At 43.0% G+C, this 16,215-nt stretch overlaps 1 protein-coding gene across 1 annotated transcript in view; it reads right to left on the bottom strand.

Moving 5' to 3' along the window:
• Window positions 1–231: 231 nt before the first annotated feature.
• Window positions 232–16,215, bottom strand: part of sano (serrano) — a 939,183-nt gene continuing 923,199 nt past the window's right edge. The window contains exon 3 of the mRNA XM_070103246.1: window positions 232–6,135. The gene's annotated coding sequence lies outside the window, so the exon portion shown is untranslated. The remainder of the gene's footprint in view (window positions 6,136–16,215) is intronic.

Genomic DNA, 16,215 nt, shown 5'->3' with positions numbered 1-16,215 from the left:
GGAGCACAGATCCAATTCCCTAAATCAAGAGCCCCTCACCAACATCAAGGAACCTTCCCTGAGGGGAGGTTTGTGAACAATACCTTGAAGATATCCCGTCATTTCTGGATGGTCGTATTTACAAGGTAGGCAAGTTAAAATAAGGATAAGCGCTAAACCCACAAGGGTCAGTGTAAAATAAGCGTTTTGTTTCACATGTGAGCTGAGTAAGGAAAATAAGGATAAAATAAATTTTTATTTCAGCAATATTTTATTAAATAACTTTTACAATATTTACATAATATGGCTTACTCGACTGACTTACGCTTGAACTTAACATTAAGGAAATATAACTAAGACAAAACTTACACCAAGAATGAGAGACTGACAACGTCTCTATGTTAAGATTAATGAAGAGTTGCAGTCTGCCCAGACAAGACTTCAACACAAGATCAATAGACCTTATACAGGTCTAGCTCATCCTCATGACTATAATAAGATCAGTAGTTTAGGTGGCGTAGTATAGGCCCGACTCTGGAATGACTGCTTGATTCTTGATCAGAGATATGACATCATTTAGCAAAATGCAGACCTACTCCCTTTTCTTGATAGGGGGGAGGGGAGACTTACTCAGAGGCGTTATATGTGCCTCTATGAAGCGAGTTAGAGTTGCTGTGGACGTCAGGATTATGAGTTTAGAGTTCTCTGATCAAAGAACGATGAATCAGAGCCTACAAGAACGCGCACTCGTAAATACAGCTTAGCTTAGTGTGTTCTTCAGAACAGCAAGTGGTTATAAGCACTCACAGGCCAGCCAAGGCTCGACCTCCATTACTTCCCACTCAGATACCGAGAACCATGAAAAACATGACTTATTTTCATACTATACGCATGAATCGCTTTATATATGAGAGAATGTTAACAGCTTGATATTACATTAATAAAAAGTCACCATGAATTAAGTCAATAATCCATAAATTATATCCTTACCTAGGAAAAAATAAAAAAAATGGACCATGAGATAAAAAAAAAAGAGGCTTGTATCTCAACAGAAACTCTGAAGATGTTCCCAAAGTGAAGTAAAACAGGAGTTTCCGAACCTAAGCCAGGCAGCCTACATGGAACGCAATATGGCAACACTCCAGTCACATACCAGGTAGTCTTCTTCGTCTAATAACCAAAAGTGGCTCCAGGGATGGTCGCTACCAAGCAGCCCACATAAAATAAGCTTTGTTTAGGCTAAATACTGGTGTACGTATGTATGCACTGTATGTCTACAGTGGTTACATTAAGCACATGATCGCTATAGGACTACAGTGGTGATAAATTATGAAGACTTAACCTAGGACAACTCAAGAGTCAGTGTGGCTTCTACTTGGGTGATCAGTAGTTGTCCGTAAGGGTGTTTTGATGCCGGTGAAGGGCTCTTGATTTAAGGAACTAGAGTTACCATCCACTTCCTCTAATCAAACCTAATTACCTCCCATTCCCCAGGCGCTGTATGACCCTTATGGGATTAGGATCCCACATAAATGTAATAATCAACTAGTACTACAGCTTGTCTCAGCGTATACGATCAGCAGAGGCAGAGAAACTGAATACAAGACGATAAGTGAAAAAGTGATTGAGTGGGAAGGAAGGAGGCTAAAAGTGAGGTAGGGATGAAGGTAGTGAGTGAGGGATACACTAGGGTGAGGGAGACGAGACTAGGATGAAGGACGAGGCTGGAGAGAGGGCTAGGCTAGGGTGAAGGACGAGGCTAGAGGGCTAGGCAAGGTGAGGGAGACGAGACTAGAGTGAGGGACAAGGCTGGAGGGCTAGGCAAGGTGAGGGAGACGAGACTAGAGTGAGGGACAAGGCTGGAGGGCTAGGCAAGGTGAGGGAGACGAGACTAGAGTGAGGGACAAGGCTGGAGGGCTAGGCAAGGTGAGGGAGACGAGACTAGAGTGAGGGACAAGGCTGGAGGGCTAGGCAAGGTGAGGGAGACGAGACTAGAGTGAGGGACAAGGCTGGAGGGCTAGGCAAGGTGAGGGAGACGAGACTAGGATGAAGGACGAGGCTGCAGAGAGGGCTAGGCTAGGGTGAGGGACGAGGCTGGAGGGCTAGGCAAGGTCAGGGAGATGAGACTAGGGTGAAGGACGAGGCTGGAGGGCTAGGCAAGGTGAAGGAGACGAGACTAGGGTGAGGGACGAGGCTGGAGAGATGGCTAGGCTAGGGTGAGGGACGAGGCTGGAGAGATGGCTAGGCTAGGGTGAGGGACGAGGCTGGAGAGAGGGCTAGGCTAGGGTGAGGGGACGAGGCTGGAGAGAGGGCTAGGCTAGGGTGAGGGGACGAGGCTGGAGAGATGGCTAGGCTAGGGTGAGGGACGAGGCTGGAGAGATGGCTAGGCTAGGGTGAGGGACGAGGCTGGAGAGAGGGCTAGGCTAGGGTGAGGGGACGAGGTTAGAGGAAGTATTTAACGCTTCTATATAATAATCAACAGCGTATCATCCTTCCTCTGAGGAGTATTTTAAATCAAGTCTGTGAGAATTAGAACCAGTGGGATTAATAGCATTTAGAAGGTAAATTCCGTAATTGCTCAGACACTGGCAATTCTAAAGGAAAATAAATGCCTGAGAACGTAAGAGAATATTAGCAACCTCTGCCAAATGCAAAACAAACCCCTGTTATAACCATCCTGGAGCCAGCAGGTGATTCAAAGACGCTAGACGAAATACTGATAATCCTATGACAGAATTCCTTATCAAAGTAAATACAAGACTTCGTTACATACAAGCGTATATACACAGGCTATCATACAATCGTGGAATACAGAACACTATAGAATGGCCTCCAATACAAACTAAAGGTTATGGGTGGTATTTTCTGTCAGGTGAAATGGGAGAAACTCTTCCTGACGCGGGTCTTTGTCATGTGATGACCTACTCAGTGGAGCTTTAGGTCAGTTGACCAAGGCCTTCCGCTGGCTTACTGATCCACCCTGTAAAATATTGACCATCATCACATCACAAGATGTGAGGGCAGGTTTCCACTCCACTTGGAACAAGGATCACCACACAGTAGCATCCTAGGATACAAACTAAACTTTACCTCTAACGTTCATTTCGCACTACTGAAATGAGGCAAGGAGCTAAGTTTGGTATAGGCAATATATTTCTAAAATATTATAGTCACGTCATCATCACTGATCTGTAACACTCGGCTGCACTGGGGACTAACAAACTGTGCAATACAAAAGCCTAAAACAGAGTAACTAAATGGCGATCAACGGAGCAATATTATTTTTTGACGTTCCTGTCACCAGTTTCAAGGGGTCTACCCTGACAACCCGGCCTGAGGATACACTAACTTGTTCGAGTGAAGATGCCTGTGGCCCGAAGGTTTACTAGCCATCACAACCTGGCTGATCTACCACTTGTAGGAACGTTATGCTATACTACACCTCCAGTTTTATAACGATTTTGCTAGACTTAAGATATGAGAACAATTTTTAAGCATTTCCCCTAGAGGTGCCTGACCCGAGGATGTAAGTTACGCTATATAACAACATCTTCTAGCCGCTGAGTAGCCAGACTCCAACGACAATGATTGTGAATTATTTAAACTTTCGGTTATTCTACTCTAAAATTATTAACAGCATTTAACATTTTTAAGCAGCATTCAGTGACACTAAGTTATATTTTAGTTCAAAGGTTAAATGCCAGCAGTCGATTTTTAGTCTAATAATGACTGGTACACAGGAGATGAGGGAAGACAAGTGCTGCTGCGCACACAGCAGCCTAGTACAAACAAGTGAATTTTTTTATTTTTTGTACTATTTACCTAATCTAAAAATTAAGTTTATGCTGTAATACTGATTTTTTTTTACAAATGTTTATTTTAGGTTTTCGATAAAATGATTCTAGAACTGCATTAAGCCTATTTAGGTATTGACCTCTGTCGTTGAGGGTAGGGAAGGGGGGGGGGTTGATGCCCGTGAAAGGATCTACGCCCTTTCCTTGGATCAAACCCAATTCCCTTATTTCCCCCAGACACTGCTCGACACTCTGCGAGTTTAAAGATTCCTCATAATTATCTCTCAAGGACTGAGAGTGACCAAAATTACGAGTTAGTGGAGTTGATCGTCTAAGTGGAACAAACTGCCAGGTAGCGTCATTGAGAACCTTGGGTAGCTAGGTTAGACAGGTGCATCAGCGGGTGAGAGTTGTACCTGCTTAGCATAGGCCAGTAGGCCTGCTAAAACGCTCTTTTATCTTCTTGTGTCAAGCATATGTTTTCAGAGGGAAGAGCTAAACCCGTAGGGGTCATACTGTGCTTAGGGGAATCATGTTTAATACAAGGATGATGGGTTGTTCCAATTCCTTGGACCTTCACGGTACCAACAGAGCTGTATGACCCTTGTGGGTTTAGCGCTAAGTTATGATTATAATAATAATTAACGGTATCAAAGGAACTTTATAACCTAGGGAGCTGGAGTACCTTTCATTGATGGAACTTTGGAAGGAGAGGCGCAGCGGCGCCTCTGCTGGTGTGTCTGCTACCACCAGTCATAGCTGGTGTGTCTGCCACCCACCAGTCATAGCTGGTGTGTCTGCTACCCACCAGTCATAGCTGGTGTGTCTGCCACCCACCAGTCATAGCTGGTGTGTCTGCTACCCACCAGTCATAGCTGGTGTGTCTGCTACCCACCAGTCATAGCTGGTGTGTCTGCTACCCACCAGGCACTACACATATACACTACCCAGTTCTCACCCGACAAAAATCACTCCACACTGTCCCTTTAAGACGGAGGTGGCTTGATGCTGAAGGGATCTTGATCTACTCTCCTTTTCCTCGTATCAAACTTCGTTATCTCCTATTCCCCAAGTGCTGTTCATTGAACAATATACACTCCAAAAAAGTGCAATCCGTTACTATGTATATATGTTAACGTTCACAAGGCTTCATTAGCGTCTTTCACTTTGATGTCCTTCACTAGATCGATCATAATTACCTGTTGTTCCCCAGGCGCTCTATGACCCTGTTTAACTTAGCTAATCAACTGCACTAGAAAAATACTCGTCACTTACTCTCTCCCACCAAGGACGACGGTGAAATAGTTATGCAATTTTTTAGGTAAGTTAGAGAAATTATAAAGGATATATTTCTTCTTTAGAGTTAAAAACCTATCCACTACACGAGGGTCATTAAGATCACATGTATATCACCAAACAAGGATAGTTAATACCTAATGCAGGAATACAGTAAACTCTTGGTGTATATACACCCAGAGAGGCACACTTCTCAGCGTATATACATTGACAGATACACACCTTTCAGTGTATATACACTGAAATGCACATCTCTGTAGTTGTTCTTGATGTACCTTCAGCAAGGATAAGTTGTGAATTTTAGGGTAAAATTCAAAATTTTGCATATAAACGTTACGTAACTACATCACAGTGTCTTTCCTGTGTAGAGAAGGTAGAGGAGATCTTCCAGGTGATGAGAAGATACATTCTCGGAGACAAGAGAATTGCTTCTTCTCTCTTATTCGTTGCCACAAAAGAGAAAACACTTTCCTGTCAAACTTTTTTTTTCTTGTTTCAGAGTTTTCCTCTACTGTTCCTCACACACTTGTTCCTACACATTATAAAGAGCCCGAGCGGTGTTGCAAGCTTTAAATCTCAGCACATACGGACCTTGACCTGAATTCGGTTCTGTTTACAGGTTCACATGTTCAATCTTCTATTTTTTGTGGGAGGGGCGGGGGTTCACCTCTGTGCCATTTTCTTCCTACCCAGTAAAACAATATGATCATGAAAGTCCTTAGAACATTTAAGTACATTGTTATTTTAAATTACGTATTTTTTTTTATTAATGTTAGGCTAGGTTTTGTTAGTTTTGGTGCGAAATATAAATTATCCTATCAAATATCTGCGTAACTATATTTAATTGGTTTCACTGGGAAGGAGGTGACTAATCTTGAGAGGATGGCAAGTGGATAAAACTGTTTCTGAGGAAGACTTGTAATCCTGGAGCTGTACTTCATAATTGTAGGCGCTGAGTCCTGACGTTAAGGTAAATAAATGCTGGTAATGTCAAGTCCGGTACTGGTTGTTATGGGCCCAAACTATAGTTTCCTCATGAGCCGTCGTCCTAATGCTGAAGTCCACCCTGAAAAGACAGAACGTTAATTAATAAAAATGTGTACGAAACTTGTTTACAAAATCATACAAATTTATCTGTAATAATTTGAAAGATTTAAAAAATGCAAAATAAAAGTTTTTTAGTTGTTCATCTCCGAAAACATACTAATAAAATAACCATTTATATTTATTTTAGCTCTTCAGAAAATGTGGATTACTCTAATATTAATTAAGGAGACTTGTGCAATGGAGACAGTTGTATTTTGTACTTATGGGAAGAAAATATTTTTTTGGCAGTCTAAAGAACAATCTAATAAATAATAATAATAATAATAATAATAATTAAATATATTTACTACCAGTACATGTACAAGGTATACAGATCATAGTTGACATCAGTAACATACTGCTATATAGAAAGTCGCTTGTTATGCTGAGCATTTCCCGCAAATTAGGTCAGTTTCGTCCCAGTATGCTATCCACACTAGTCCACTAACACCCAGGTACCTATTTTACTGATGGGTGAACACAGATAACCGGTGTAAGGAAACACCCCCAATGTTTCCACCCTCGCCGGGAACCGAACCCCGGACGGAACCTAACCTAAATTTTGAGTTAAACACCAGAGTAGATTTGATTTAATTTGGTACGGTTAGGTTTTTGGTCTCCCCCCCCCCCAAAAAAAGGGCCAACATATAACTATTTTAATGGACAATCTATTAAATATTGTAGAATTTGCATACAAACGTAAATAAACTGTGGCATACTAAGAGTATGTTACGTTTTATTCTGCATATATCACATACCCATATAGGCTGCCTCCCAACCAGTGAACCAGATGCTAAGAGTATAACGATCAGGGGCCCCATCGTTATACCAGTACCTTGGTTCAACCAGCCAATCATAAGGAAGCCAGCCAGAGCTGTGAAGTGACGTTGGACGCTCGTGAAGCAGCTTTGGCAGACTTAACCTTCTCTGCTGGTCGCCACGGTTCAAACCGTGTCTTGTACTTGTATTTTTGCCTCATCGTACATAGCTGCAAATACTGTACATAGGCTATATACACTGTAAATACTAGCTTATTTTGGTGAAAGAAATACAATCATTTATTCTTTCTGCTGCCTTTATTTTCTGACATGTAACACTACTCTACCCACTTTTTGCTTCCATCAATCTGAACATCCGTGGGATGTTCAGATTAATGTTCCAAACATGTTCCAGAACTTTTCCTAAATTTTCAATTTAAACCTGGATTCATTTATTCTCTCTGCTGCCTTTCTGTTCGTTCCTAATTGGTCATCAGGCTACGGCAAGGTGTGCGGGCCAATAGTGTGCACCTATGTTCGTAATATGAACCAATGCCCAATTTCTGTTAAATTGCACACCAAACAACAATGCTTACTGTAAACCCAATTATTGTTTATACAGTATAAATTATATCACATAACACGGCCGAGCAGCTGAAGTTATAACTGACGTTATCTGCTAACATAACTTATATTACCCACATTAGAGAAATTGACTAATACTTTAAGACTTGTAAATCTTGTTCAACCAGTTTATATCATTCGAGGGGAGGCGGCCTTGATGCCGGTGAAGGGCTCTTGATCCAAGGAATTGAAGCTACCCCGTCCCAGTCCTCTTATCAAACCTGATTACCTGTGTATAGACCCTTAAAGGTTTTGTGTTTCGCCACGAGTATATTATTAATCTATGTATCCATAATTTGTTCCCTGTACTAGGCCGGTAGTTACATTACAGAAATTATCACTGCGTAACAAATAAAATCAGGGGAAGATGGAAGGAAGGATGGTGGTGCTCAGGATTGATGTGACGGAAGGATGGTGGTGCTCAGGACTGATGTGGCGGAAGGATGGCGGTGCTCAGGACTGATGTGACGGAAGGATGGTGGTGCTCAGGACTGATGTGAGGAAATGACGGAAGGATGGTGGTGTTCAGGACTGATGTGACGGAAGGATGGTGGTGTTCAGGACTGATGTGACGGAAGGATGGTGGTGTTCAGGACTGATGTGACGGAAGGATGGTGGTGTTCAGGACTGATGTGACGGAAGGATGGTGGTGTTCAGGACTGATGTGACGGAAGGATGGTAGTGTTCAGGACTGATGTGAGGAAATGACGGAAGGATGGTGGTGTTCAGGACTGATGTGAGGAAATGACGGAAGGATGGTGGTGTTCAGGACTGATGTGAGGAAAGGACGGAAGAGAATAAAAACGTTTTATATCCTTAGATCGATAGACATTTACCACCAACAAGACATCTTAAATGATTACACGAAGGAGGTTTCCAGGGGTGAACGCCCCCGGGGCCTGGTACTACACCAGACATCCTGGTGGATCAAAGCCTGACCAATCAGGTTCTTACTGCTGGCCACATGCAGTCCAACGTATGAACCACAGCCCGGCTGGTCAGGCACTGATTTGAAGAACTTGTCCAGAGGTTTGTTGGTAATTTCCCTCATGCAAGGAGGGAGGATGCTGAAAAGTCAGGGACCCCTGACGCTCAACGAGTTCTCTCCTAGTGCACTCTTCGCGTACCTACTTTTCATTAGAGGTACTCTGCGCCATCCGCCAAGTCTCTGGTTCTCATGCAGAGTGATTTCAATGTTTAGATTTGGGACCAGTCTCCTATAGGATGTACTTTTTTCACTTACATTCTAAGGAAAAACAGTCGAAGAGAGTACAAGCGTTCCCAGTAATTTATATGCTTAGCTGAGTGTATATGGGCAGTGCGTCTTCTAGCTCGGCAGTCTCGCCTGCCATGAAGGAGGCCGTCAGTATAGCAGTATTCCAGTCTGGAGAAAACAAGTGACTTGAATGGTATCGTCATTGGCTCTGCATCTCTTGAAAGCTCTAGTTATTCAATCTATCATTTACCTTGCTGTAGCAACAGTAACACTGTTGTGATCTTTCAATGTGAGATCTTGACATAATCACTCCCAAGTCTCGCGCATGAAACTATCGCTCTGTTGAAGGGTCTGAGTTTGTTTTGTACACAGTTTTATTTTTATTTTCCCCATTCTTCCAGTGTGGAGCAACTGAAACTTGTCCTCAATGAACCTCACATTGTCTGAGGCCCACTGAAAGACTTTATATCCGCCTAAAGAATTGCTGTTTTCGACACATCCTATTGTCATAGAGATTCTGGTGTCATCAGCAACGATGTTATGGTGTTAAGATATATCTTAGATATATGAATAATAAACAGAGGTGGGGGAGGGTAATTTGCCTTGAGGAACAGTTTTTTCACTATGGCAATCTCCGACTTCACTCTGTTTACTACTCTCTGGGTTCTATTAAATTTACATATGTATCTGCCCACTTTTCCAATTATATCCTTTAAACGTAATCACACCATGGTCACACATGTCGAAGGCTTTTGCAGAATCAGTGTACACTTATATCGGCATTTAGCTTGTGTTCCAGTGCATCCAAGATCATGTTTTAATGAGCAAGCAAATGTGATAGGCAGAAGCGACCTGTTCTAAACTCATGTTCCACTGGTTTGTGCAATTGGTACGATTCCAAGTGATTGTCCAAGTGATTGGCAGTCTTGCTTCTCAAGACTCCTTCAAAGATTTTGATATGTGAAGTTAGCACAATTAGCACAAAGGTGACTTTACCGCCACCTTTGTGAAGTGGGGCAATACCAGTAGTTTTAAATGACTGTGGGATGACACATGTGTTCAGGCTCCTTATCCATAGAATACCGGTCTCAGATAGGAATTTCTTATATATTTTGATGAATATGGGATTCATCGAGCTTGAGCCTGGAGCAGAATGCGCCATGCTGCCGATGGCTTCAAAGTCGACTGGAGAAAGGGTTACATCAGACTGTGTAGACCATACCCCCGGCCGGGATTGAACCCGCGGTCATAGAGTCTCAAAACTCCAGCCCGTCGCGCTAACCACTAGACCAGCTAGCCACAATAAGATTCATCCAACTAGGTATATTTCTACACCATAGGAAGGTTAGCACAGGCACCTCTGTGACCACAAATGCAAGTTTTTTTTTTGTTGACGGCAGTGAAGGGACTTGAGCTAGAGTTCGTCACGGCCACGCTAGCTGGAGATTCGTCTGTAAAAACTTGCATTTGTGGTCACAGAGGTGCCTGTGCTAACCTTCCTATGGTGTAGTAATATACCTAGTTGGATGAATCTTATTGTGGCTAGCTGGTCTAGTGGTTAGCGCGACGGGCTGGAGTTTTGAGACTCTATGACCGCGGGTTCAATCCCGGCCGGGGGTATGGTTTATTTGCAATCGTGTCATTACGATTTCTTAAGTCATGTTGACGGCAGTGAAGGGACTTGAGCTAGAGTTCGTCACGGCCACGCTAGCTGGAGATTCGTCTGTAAAAACTTGCATCTGTGGTCACAGAGGTGCCTGTGCTAACCTTCCTATGGTGTAGAAATATACCTAGTTGGATGAATCTTATTGTGGCTAGCTGGTCTAGTGGTTAGCGCGACGGGCTGGAGTTTTGAGACTCTATGACCGCGGGTTCAATCCCGGCCGGGGGTATGGTTTATTTGCAATCGTGTCATTACGATTTCTTAAGTCAGACTGTGTAGATGTCGGTGGTGTTTTGAATCTCACTTATAAAAAAATCGTTAACGTCTCCAAATTTAAAGGACGATAAGCGGTTCACTGACCACAGTCATACTGTGGCTTCAGTATTTCATGCATTTCCTTGTCATCTATCTTCCTTCGATATACGGAATGAAGTCTTCGCTCCAGATTTTGCATAAGAAATATTTTGGATTTCTTCTGATATAATTTATAACTCTTTGTTTCCTCTCTCTCTCTCTCTCTCTCTCCTGTATTCTATATGATGCCATCAGTTTATGTTCGATGATCTTCGTTTCCTTAACCAGGGATTCCTGCTTCAGAAAGTCTGCTGCCTTTGAGATGTGTTATCCGTTGTCTTCACCTCTGCCGGGGAAGACGACGGATGTGTCTGACATACACTTCCAGTGTCAGTAAGTTTATCTTCCCGAGGAACTGATTTAAATCCGTGGTGGTTATATAGTCTTACCAGCGTATTGCATTCCGGTCACGATTTATTTTGTCCCAATGTTTCTTGTTCAAACTGAATTTATATAATTCGTCCTAATAACTGATATTGTATCTTTGTCCCAGGCCGTTGTGCACACACGTCTGAATCTCTGTTAGGTCGTAGTCTCAGACTGAACCTTTCCACATCGCCAAATGTAAAGTCTAGGTCGCAGTGGTTCCCAAAGGGTGCGGCGCGCCACACTGGTGTGGTGAGAGAGGATGGCAGGTGTGGCGCCAAACTGGTGCGGCAAGAGGATGGCAGGTGTGGTGCCACAATGGTGCGGTGAGAGAGGATGGCAGGTGTAGCGCCATACTGGTGCGGCGAGAGAGGATGGCAGGTGTGACGCCACACTGGTGTGGTCAGAGAGGATAGCAGGTGTGGCACCACACTGGTGTGGTGAGAGAGAATGGCAGGTGTGGCACCACGCTGGTGGGGTGAGAGGATGGCAGGTGTGGTGCGACACTGGTGCAGTGAGAGAGAATGGCAGGTGCCATACTGATGCAGGTGTGGTGCCACACTGATGCAGTGAGAGAGGATGGCAGGTGTGGCGCCACACTGGTGTGGTGAGAGGATGGCAGGTATGGTGCAACACTGGTGCGGCGAGAGAGGATGGCAGGTGTGGTGCCACACTGGTGCGGCGAGAGAGGATGGCAGGTGTGGTGCCACACTGGTGCAGTGAGAGAGAATGGCAGGTGTGGCGCCACACTGGTGTGGTGAGAGAGGATGGCAGGTATGGTGCAACACTGGTGCGGCGAGAGAGGATGGCAGGTGTGGTGCCACACTGGTGCAGTGAGAGAGGATGGCAGGTGTGGTGCCACTGGTGCAGTGAGAGAGGATGGCAGGTGTGGTGCCACACTGGTGTAGTCAGAGAGGATGGCAGGTGTGGTGCCACACTGGTGTAGTCAGAGAGGATGGCAGGTGTGGTGCCACACTGGTGTAGTCAGAGAGGATGGCAAGTGTGGTGCCACACTGATGTGGAGAGAGAGGATGGCAGCTATCATCTCTGTGTTAAGTGCAGTGTTTGCAGCTATCATCTCTGTGTTAAGTGCAGTGTTTGCAGCTATCATCTCTGTGTTAAGTGTAGTGTTTGCAGCTATCATCTCTGTGTTAAGTGTAGTGTTTGCAGCTATCATCTCTGTGTTAAGTGCAGTGTTTGCAGCTATCATCTCTGTGTTAAGTGCAGTGTTTGCAGCTATCATCTCTGTGTTAAGTGTAGTGTTTGCAGCTATCATCTCTGTGTTAAGTGTAGTGTTTGCAGCTATCATCTCTGTGTTAAGTGTAGTGTTTGCAGCTATCATCTCTGTGTTAAGTGTAGTGTTTGCAGCTATAATCTCTGTGTTAAGTGCAGTGTTTACAGCTATCATCTCTGTGTTAAGTGTAGTGTTTGCAGCTATCATCTGTGTTAAGTGTAGTGTTTGCAGCTATCATCTCTGTGTTAAGTGTAGTGTCTGCAGCTATCATCTCTGTGTTAAGTGCAGTGTTTGCATTTATCATCTCTGTGTTAAGTGCAGTGTTTGCAGCTATCATCTCTGTGTTAAGTGTAGTGTTTGCAGCTATCATCTCTGTGTTAAGTGTAGTGTTTGCAGCTATCATCTCTGTGTTAAGTGCAGTGTTTGCAGCTATCATCTCTGTGTTAAGTGGTGTTTGCAGCTATCATCTCTGTGTTAAGTGCAGTGTTTGCAGCTATCATCTCTGTGTTAAGTGTAGTGTTTGCAGCTATCATCTCTGTGTTAAGTGTAGTGTTTGCAGCTATAATCTCTGTGTTAAGTGCAGTGTTTACAGCTATCATCTCTGTGTTAAGTGTAGTGTTTGCAGCTATCATCTGTGTTAAGTGTAGTGTTTGCAGCTATCATCTCTGTGTTAAGTGTAGTGTCTGCAGCTATCATCTCTGTGTTAAGTGCAGTGTTTGCATTTATCATCTCTGTGTTAAGTGCAGTGTTTGCAGCTATCATCTCTGTGTTAAGTGTAGTGTTTGCAGCTATCATCTCTGTGTTAAGTGTAGTGTTTGCAGCTATCATCTCTGTGTTAAGTGCAGTGTTTGCAGCTATCATCTCTGTGTTAAGTGTAGTGTTTGCAGCTATCATCTCTGTGTTAAGTGTAGTGTTTGCAGCTATCATCTCTGTGTTAAGTGCAGTGTTTGCAGCTATCATCTCTGTGTTAAGTGCAGTGTTTGCAGCTATCATCTCTGTGTTAAGTGCAGTGTTTGCAGCTATCATCTCTGTGTTAAGTGCAGTGTTTGCAGCTATCATCTCTGTGTTAAGTGCAGTGTTTGCAGCTATCATCTCTGTGTTAAGTGTAGTGTTTGCAGCTATCATCTGTGTTAAGTGCAGTGTTTGCAGCTATCATCTGTGTTAAGTGCAGTGTTTGCAGCTATCATCTCTGTTAAGTGCAGTGTTTGCAGCTATCATCTATGTGTTAAGTGCAGTGTTTGCAGCTATCATCTCTGTGTTAAGTGTAGTGTTTGCAGCTATCATCTGTGTTAAGTGCAGTGTTTGCAGCTATCATCTCTGTGTTAAGTGTAGTGTTTGCAGCTATCATCTCTGTGTTAAGTGCAGTGTTTGCAGCTATCATCTCTGTGTTAAGTGCAGTGTTTGCAGCTATCATCTCTGTGTTAAGTGCAGTGTTTGCAGCTATCATCTCTGTGTTAAGTGTAGTGTTTGCAGCTATCATCTGTGTTAAGTGCAGTGTTTGCAGCTATCATCTCTGTTAAGTGCAGTGTTTGCAGCTATCATCTCTGTGTTAAGTGCAGTGTTTGCAGCTATCATCTCTGTGTTAAGTGCAGTGTTTGCAGCTATCATCTCTGTGTTAAGTGTAGTGTTTGCAGCTATCATCTCTGTGTTAAGTGCAGTGTTTGCAGCTATCATCTCTGTGTTAAGTGCAGTGTTTGCAGCTATCATCTCTGTGTTAAGTGCAGTGTTTGCAGCTATCATCTCTGTGTTAAGTGTAGTGTTTGCAGCTATCATCTCTGTGTTAAGTGTAGTGTTTGCAGCTATCATCTCTGTGTTAAGTGCAGTGTTTGCAGCTATCATCTCTGTGTTAAGTGCAGTGTTTGCAGCTATCATCTCTGTGTTAAGTGCAGTGTTTGCAGCTATCATCTCTGTGTTAAGTGTAGTGTTTGCAGCTATCATCTGTGTTAAGTGCAGTGTTTGCAGCTATCATCTCTGTGTTAAGTGCAGTGTTTGTAGCTATCGTCTCTGTGTTAAGTGTAGTGTTTGTAGCTATCGTCTCTGTGTTAAGTGCAGTGTTTGTAGCTATCGTCTCTGTGTTAAGTGCAGTGTTTGCAGCTATCATCTCTGTGTTAAGTGCAGTGTTTGCAGCTATCATCTCTGTGTTAAGTGCAGTGTTTGCAGCTATCATCTCTGTGTTAAGTGCAGTGTTTACTGGTGATGCTGAACGAGCAGTTATGCAAATTCCTTTGTTTGATAATACAAGTCACAGAAGAAAACTTGATATGTTAATTAATATTGAGAATCGTATTTCTGAAAGTATGAAGAATTGTAAGTTTGTCAAGCTGCTGAATGGACCGACATTAGTGGACAAGCACAGTTGCTTGTATATATCACATTCATTCACAGTGACGAAATAATCAGTTTTTATCTTACAAGAAATTTGAATCTATTTTTAAAATGTATTTCTTATCGGTAAAAAAAATCAGTGTGGCGCGAGCAAATTTTTATTTCGAAAGTGCAGCTCAGAGAAAAAAGTTTGGGAGACACTGGTCTTGGGTGTTTCAATGTCTGGACGCTTCTGTAAACTGATAACTACAGGCGAATTCACTGGAATCGACAATAAATTTCCAGTTATTGCTGTTCGAGACTATTCTTCCAAACACCAATCCTTGAAGCATTCTTCCATTTAAGATGTCCCAAATTGAAATCGCCAAGCTACAAGATATCTGTGACCAGGTTAGATAGGCTTTTAAGAGAATGCTCGAATTGAACTGATGGGAAGTTATATCCGGTGGTTTACATATAAGCACAACTAGGCTCTGATTTTCAATTTTGACTACCAAAAACTTCAACTACATTATCTTTAACCCCAGAGCATATGAGAGGTTCCTTACCATATAGTCCAACCCTTACCCCTTTTGTTGCCAGTTCTTCCGGTCGTATGTAAATAGGTTGCAAGCAAGAATGCATATTTATCTATTAAAATAGTCTTTTGTGTGTCTATAATAGCTGCAAACATCACATTGGACTCCGTGAGACAACCCTTGATGAAGTCTATCAATTTTTTTTTAACGAGTTGAGACCTTGTACGTTTGCAAACACAAAAGATGACACATTGCTAGTCGCTATGCTGAGGATCTGTTAGTTGCACTTAGTACCCGAGGCTCTGATGCGCTCCCCAATGACTCTGATTCCAATCCTAGTTCGTAAGTGATATATTCTTAACATTTCTTGCCATCCTTTTCTTCTGCCTGGCACTAAAAAATCCCTGCTGGTTTTATTAATATAATTTACAAAAATAACCCGCACGTACAAGTGAGAAGTTTACGATGACGTTTCGGTCCGTCTTGGACCATTTGCAATGTCACACTGTGACAATGTAAATGGTCCAAGACCGACCGAAACGTCGTGGTTTCTCTCCCATGTGACTATATTGTGCCTCATATTCTTTATTATATTTTGCATGTTTAAACTGGCGTTCACGAGGCTTTTATACGCCTCATACCCAGTTTATGGAAGACAGGACAGCTTAATTAAATCACATTAATATCCCTCATTTACTGAACTTCGCACACTTTTGGGTGAAACAGCTTGTTGCAGGATCTTGAGCGGCACGTACCTTTATTCAGAAGATTTCGACATATTTTGGGATGTTTATATATGTAGTTCTCTGCGTGTTAAGGTCCGTATTTGCACATTGCAGGTTTTCAGTGGCTGTGGTTTCGTGGCTCCGAGTTCCCAAGTGGTGTAATTTATGGATTTGTACCTGAGCCAGAACCAATACTGACAGCATCACCAGCACCACTGCTAACACGAGCCTCACTGGTACGACCATCTGCACAAACCCTAAAACCGTCAGGGTCGCC

The sequence above is a fragment of the Cherax quadricarinatus genome, chromosome 85, assembly GCF_038502225.1.
Source record: "Cherax quadricarinatus isolate ZL_2023a chromosome 85, ASM3850222v1, whole genome shotgun sequence".
In the NCBI taxonomy this organism is placed as follows: domain Eukaryota; kingdom Metazoa; phylum Arthropoda; class Malacostraca; order Decapoda; family Parastacidae; genus Cherax; species Cherax quadricarinatus.
Note: the sequence above shows the minus strand (reverse complement) of the source record. Positions and strands in the feature narration are given on the sequence as shown.